This window comes from Natrix helvetica (genome assembly GCF_964273705.1).
Source record: "Natrix helvetica genome assembly, chromosome: 1".
In the NCBI taxonomy this organism is placed as follows: domain Eukaryota; kingdom Metazoa; phylum Chordata; class Lepidosauria; order Squamata; family Natricidae; genus Natrix; species Natrix helvetica.
In genome coordinates, this window is record NC_138548.1 from 306,615,627 (window position 1) to 306,622,626 (window position 7,000).

At 37.2% G+C, this 7,000-nt stretch overlaps 1 long non-coding RNA gene across 1 annotated transcript; it reads left to right on the forward strand.

Annotated features, from left to right (window-relative positions):
* Positions 1–3,840: 3,840 nt before the first annotated feature.
* LOC309383680 lies at positions 3,841–6,189 on the forward strand. Its single transcript, XR_014173893.1, has 2 exons — positions 3,841–3,934; positions 5,890–6,189. It is a non-coding gene; the product is annotated as an uncharacterized lncRNA (long non-coding RNA).
* The last annotated feature ends 811 nt before the right edge of the window (positions 6,190–7,000 follow it).

Genomic DNA, 7,000 nt, shown 5'->3' on the forward strand with positions numbered 1-7,000 from the left:
GAGGGAGATGGGGCAATAGCAAGAAGACTCAGATCACAGAAATAAATATGAAAATCATATTATTATAAATTGACCGAAAGTGAAAATGGAATTATATTTGGATTTTATATTGTAATGTTTAATCTGATTGAATTTAATAATAGAACTAATATGCTGATTATAATCAATTATATACTAATGCATTATATATAAATGTACGCTATGGGTATGGAGGGAGGGGGGCCTCACACACTTTGCAACTGCCAAAATTTGTATACCTGTCCATTTACCCTTTTCCCTATAAATTTTGAAAAACCAATAAAATTTTATTACAAAAAAAAAAAAAAAAAAAAAAAAAAAAAAACGCCGTTGGTCTGATCGAAATTGCTGATTTTGTTTATACTGGATGATTCGTGCCTCATATCTTTCAATTTTCCTAGCTGTTGCTGTTATCTGCTGTTTTACAATCTCTACAGCTTCATTGATGTTTCTTGTATCCAATCTATACCTTCTGATTAGCTGATCTATAATTTTGTTGTTTCTAAGTCGTTGCTCACGCATGTTCTTCAAATTGCTAGCATCTGCCCTTAATTTTTTAACTTTTTGTTCCAATCGGATTTTCCACTTTGGCTTTGATGCTTTTTCTGTTGTGTAACTAGGTGCTTTGATTTTAATGCCTAGTTCATTAGTGACTATTGCGGCTGCGCTGTACATTAACTGGTTCGTTTCCAAGATGGATCCCGATTCAATTGTTGAAAGCACTGCATTAACCATTTTCATGATAGGGGCCAAAATTTTCTTAGGCACAGTTTTTAATGATGGTAAACGTTGCCGTTCCTTATTAAGCAGAAAATGCTCCATGATCTTGTCCTTCAATTCTTTTTGTTTCTGAGTTAGTTCATCAGTTGGTTCAGTGATAACTGGTTCTGGTGATAGTGTTGTTATTTCCTCCCCGACAGCTTCTTCTGGGAGTTCTACTACAATGCCTTTAGGTGTGTCTTGAGTATCAGTTATTTCTGCTTGTGATGTTGTTTTCTCAGTTTTGCAATTTGCTTGAATTTCCTCAAGTTCAACTTCACTAAACACTTTATTCCGTGTAATAAATCGCCTTTGATCTGCAAGTCGTTGTTCACTAACATTTGAATCTGGATGTTGTTGTTTCCATAATTCATACATTCGCTTTAAATAACCTCTTTTCCCAGGCTCTGAGTTGTAATAACAGGCCATTATGGCACGTTTTCATCGGCACTATATTTTTATTATTATTATTATTATTATTATTATTATTATTATTATTATTATTATTATTATTATTATTATTATTATTATTATTAATTCACATTTCTAAACCGCCCCCTCTCCCAAAAAGGGACTCGGGGCGGTGTACAGTCCACAATAAATAACGGATAAAATACAAATATAAATAGAACTATAAATATATGTATGTATGTGGAGGAGGTTAAAATTAAGAGTACTGTACAGAAGAATAAATATGAGGCTAAAAGCCCTAAAAACAATTAAAACTAAAACATTACCCTTAAAATAACCAGATGAGAATATACTACCAGGAGTTCATAGATGTAACATTTATAATCATGCCAGGCCAGCTAATCGGAACAGGTGAGTCTTCAATTTTTGCCGGAAGGAGCGGAAGTCCGAGGTGGTTCTAATGTCGGGGGGGAGGTCATTCCAGAGGGTTGGGCCCATCACAGAGAAGGCTCTACTCCTTGGCGCTGCCCGCTGGCATTGCCTAGTGGATGGCACTTGGAGAAGGCCCTCCCTGTGAGAGCGGATTGGCCGCAGGGATGTATGTGGGAGGATGCGATCCCGCAAGTAACTAGGTCCTGAGCCATGGAGCGCTTTAAAGATAGTAATCAGGACCTTGAAACGCACATAATGCACGTGTGCTCCCACACGCCCCTCCTCCTGCACATGTGCGTGTGCCCCCCAAGTGTGTTCTGCCCACACACATCCATGCGCGTCTCACACATGCACCCCACCCCCTGCACATACGTGGCAGAGATCCGAAAACTAGCTGGCTGGTGGGTGTATGGGTACACATGCACGGCAGAGCCAAGCAGGGGCAACAGCTCAAGTACCACAGGTTTGCCATCACGGACCTAGAGGTCATAAATGGAATGCGTAAGAATTGTTTGCTGTGATTTAAGTTAGTGGATTATGGATAGCCAGAGACTAGAAAAAAGAGCATTAACGTCTGCTTAGAAATCATTGTTATATCTGTAAGAATTAAGGTAGTTTTTAGCATTTGAAATGAGCAAAATATGTCGAATAAAGCTCAGAATATTATCTTCAGTTGGAGTGAAACCTGCTGTTCAGATGTTGAAGGACCGATGTTGCTCACTTGGGGAACCTGAAGTGGGTTTGACAGATGTGTTGGTTGCTCTGTGTGTGCGTGTGTGTTTACTTTTAATAAGATCTATTTAAATAGCTATAAATGAAAAAAATATTAGCAAAATCTCCTAAGCCCCTAAATCCCGGTGCTATCAGATTCACAAATGCCAAGTACTATATCTGGGCTTAGGGAGGTAGAAACATTTTTCAGCATTTACACTTTATCTAATAGTAAGCAACATCTCTGAAGAAGAAATATTTTAAAACTAGTTGTCCTTTCTTTATCCTCAACCATCATTTCTGTGATTATACATGGTGCAGTTTATGATTTCTGATTGCAGCTAGTAGGAAGCATTGCTATCTGTATTAAAATTAATGCAACATTCCCCCAATAATACTCTTGGACTAAACAGAGAGAGTTGAATAGTATCTCTGTGAAATTTAGTAGGGGAACCGAGTACCCACAATTCCTCTTAAGAAAATATACAAGCCTCCTTCTTTCTAATGTGTATGCTTATGTCACAAACAGAGTGACATAATTTTAGCTAATCTTAAACTGTTTTTATTTTTTTTCTGCCTCTAATCAGAAAAAACACCCAATTGAAATAAATATTTAGCAAATGCAGGAGAGAAAGATCAGAATTATTTCAAGTTTGAAATAACATAAGTTGCAATAGGCCCCAAGCCATCAGATATCTATAGCATCTGAAAAGCAGAAAAACCTTCTAATTCATTATCATTATTATACATTGAAGAGCAGAGAAGAAGCAGGGTTTCACATCATCTGTGAGGAACAAATTTAAACTGTTTACTGAACTGCAGTGAAATCTGCTGTTTCTGGGTCCAAACTGATGTCAGATGCTAATGGAAATCTCATCCTTTTTATGGGGAGATGGCAAGCTGCGATTGTTTAAAATAACACACATGCTTTTCTCTAATTTAGCTGGACTGCCAAGATGAATGCAACCTTTGCAAGATTGATGTGGGATGGTGCCAAGTGTCAGTTTCGGAAAGACGCTCATTGGTCTGAGCAGAGAAACAGTAGAAACAAAAATTTTATTAGCGATAATTTATCTGCAGCGACGGACAGCTCCATCACATATAATCCGTGCAGAAATTACCTCTTCGCTAATGGCATCCTTTGTTTGGAAAGTAGTAGATTTATGAAGTGTTTCCAGTTGCTGGTCACCATAAAAGTCAATCATAAAGTATACTTACTTCTTCCTCTCACCAAAAAAAAAAAAAGTATACTAATAATTCTTACAGGTCTTCTATATTGGCAAACATTTAATAAATAATTTCGTCCCTGAATGTTTAAAACCAAATTCTTTCCCTGATGTGGGTGTGTAACCCACTAGTTCATTTGAACTTTCATGTAAATGAAAGAAAGGATTTTTTTCTGAAAAAAACTGTTTAACTATTCTTCTGTTTTATTATGCCTTGTTAGTTTTTCACTGCTTAGACTGGGACAATTTGGTCAACAGACAAAAAAAAACCAACAACCTTTAGCGCTGTCCAACAATTAATCAAACTTATTTGCTTTGTTAATGAAACTCATCTGGAGTTAACTACTACAAACAATGGAGGCGGATGAAAATGTTAAGTTATAATAGACAAAGTCCTGATGTAAAATGAAGCTAGAATCATGAAAATCAGTCTATTTTCTCTTTAACATTATACCACTGGCTTGGTTTCTCTTACACACATGAATATATTAGGAACTAGCATCGTTAATCCAAGATTTGGTCTAGAATGCACTGTATTTATGGATCCTGTGGCCTTCTCCCTGCCCTCCCCCGGAAAGGATATTCTCACATCCTTTGTGAACACATAGCTGTGCCCTCAACTGAAGCAACCAAGAAAGCACACCTCTTCAGCAATTCCACGGAAGTAGGGAATCCTAAATTTATCAGTCTTTGATAACTTTAGTTGCAATGTAAAATTTAAGATAATTTTTTTGCAATAGATAAGGAGAACCAGGAGATGTCTTATATGCAGAAAACCTTTAGGTCCAAAGTTAGATCGCTCTCTTTGTTCAAAGTAGATGCCAATGTGTTCCATGCTATAGCACAGGGTTAAGATGACTAAATCCTATGTCCTCCATGAAGAAATAGACAAATGAAAGCAAGGCACACAGGCTAAAAGCATACACCTGAAGGAAAACCACTTGCTGGAACAGCCAACTTGAAATAAACACCAGATACCAAATAAACAGCTTTTAAAGGGGACCTACATACTTTATTCTTACCCTTGGGTAAAGTAAAATTGAAATAAGGGGATATAAGAAGTGCCCAGGATGAAATGTGCCAACGCTATTCTCCAGGCTTCTCGGGTACCGCTACTGTAACTATATTTCCAGTATACTTAATATAATGCAAACGTAAGGTTTTATATGGCCTTGCACAAGTGATATTCAAAGGAGAGAAAAAGCCAAATTTCATCAGATCAGTACAGCTTCTCATACTATTATCTCTCACAATATATATAGTTCTGTATAAAAAATTTGGGGATCTGTAATACCATTATCTTTTGTATGAAACAATTGAGATACAATTAAAATTGAATAAAGATGTTTAATAATTAAAAGTACTTCATCTTCTGAATTTTAAGAAGACTGATGATGCCTACAATTTGACTTCAAGTTAAGTTCCAAGTCTGAACCCTCAAAAATTCTCAAACCTCTAAACCTTGTCCTGAAAATTAAGATGTCCCTATAGCAGTGATATAGCAAAAAGGCAAAGCTTTTTGTCACTGAGTGCCCAAACTGGAATGTGCATCCATGCTCACTTGCAGTAAACCTGAAGACCAACTGGCTGGCATGTGCATGCCTGTTTTTTGGCTGTTTGGGGTTGTTTTTCAGGCCGTTTTCAGGTAAAAATGGCCTGAAAATGGCCCAAAAAGCAGACTGGTTTTTTGGCCATTTTTTCAGGCTGTTTTCAGGCCGTTTTCTGGTTCTCCGGGACCCACAAAGACCAGCTGGAAACCAGAAGAGTAGCTGGTGACTATTTCCATGCTCACAGACAGGGCTCTGAGTGTCACCTCTGGCATGCATGCCATAGGTTTGCCATCTCAGCCCTATAGCATTCAAAACTCTAAACAAACAGAGTTCTCACCCACTGCATCCCTGTTTAACAGGCTAGCAAAACCCTTTTATATTGTATATTTCTGGTAGATATATTGCCACGCTCATTAGGTATATACCAACAACTAAGCCACAATCAAAGCACAAAGACCCAGGGCTAAGGGTTTCACTTCTGAAAATAGCTAAGCTTCTTCTCCAGCATTTTCCATTTCTCTCCATGAAAGTCAGATAAATGTTTGCCCTCAGAAGTCTGACACAAGGGAAGACCACTTCTCCCCACGGGACAAAAAAAATATGGCAAAATCCACTTCAGCTCCTTCTTGGCAGCATATGTCTAATTAAAGAATACAACTGAAAGGTGTCAAGTCAGTCAGCTGAAAATTAAAAGAAAACAAAATATACACATTTCTACTATTGGATATATTTATCTAAATATATTGGTAACATTAATCTTTTTTTAAAAAAATTACAGGAAGATTCTCAGCTACTTCATAGCCGAAACAGCCATTGGAATTCAAAGCAAATTGATCCAGAGAAGGTTTTTCAGAAGGATGGAAGTATCTTCACTTCAAACATCTTGAAAGATCCAATGAAGTATCTCCTAGGCAATTCCCATTCTACCTGCCCAGCATGAAGCTGAGCTATAGAAAATCAGGCTGTGATGTGGATTCGGGTAGATATTTGTTTGTTTTGGGGGTGTCTATAACACCCTTTCTCAACTGGGATTCTGATAGAGGGTTGGTATGAATTTCCTGAGATATAGTGATTGTTTTTTTTTAAGTTAAACAGTTTCTTGAACTGTTTGTGTGCTGCATTATTTTACCTCTTGAGTTAATTGGAATGCTACAGGCCTGTTGCTTTACTACTGCAAATATAAAATGTAGATTGTATAGGTTAGAAATAAATTGTATTGTGAAATTTTCAGTGTGTTTGAATTTGGGAGAGGGAGAGAGAGGGAGAGAAAGAGATAGAGATAGAGAGATAGAGAGATAGAGATAGAGATAGAGATAAAGAAAGAAAGAAAGAAAGAAAGAAAGAAAGAAAGAGGGAGGGAGGGAGGGAGGGAGAGGGAGGGAGATAAGAAAGATGCAAGGATTCCTTGACACCTAAAAATTATTTAAGAACTTCTTCCAAGGTGGAAACGTTGAGAAAAGCTGGTGTAGAAAAATGGTTTATCAAATGGGGAAAGAAAACTTGACTCTAACATATCCCATTTCTTTTGAAAACTTAAAGAATGGTGAACGTCATCTGCAGGCAGGACACCAATATATACTACCTGGCTGTAACAAAGTGTTTTGAAGAGATGTCATTTTTGCTAAAGGAAAGGACTGCAGATCAGCACAGTGAAGCCTTGCAGCTAATCCATTTCAGTCCTTTAAAACGTGGGTCACCACTTTGCTTGGGAGAGGTGCTTTGAAGAGATGCTTCACTGAAAAATTTGTTAAAGCACAGTGGCTTTTTTCAGGAACTAGAACAATATTATATTCCTAAGATTGTCTATATTTCTGACTTTTCTACAAGGGCCATGATTATTTCTCCTTGATACAGTTTAATGACTCAATTTCTTACTCATACATGAAAATTAAT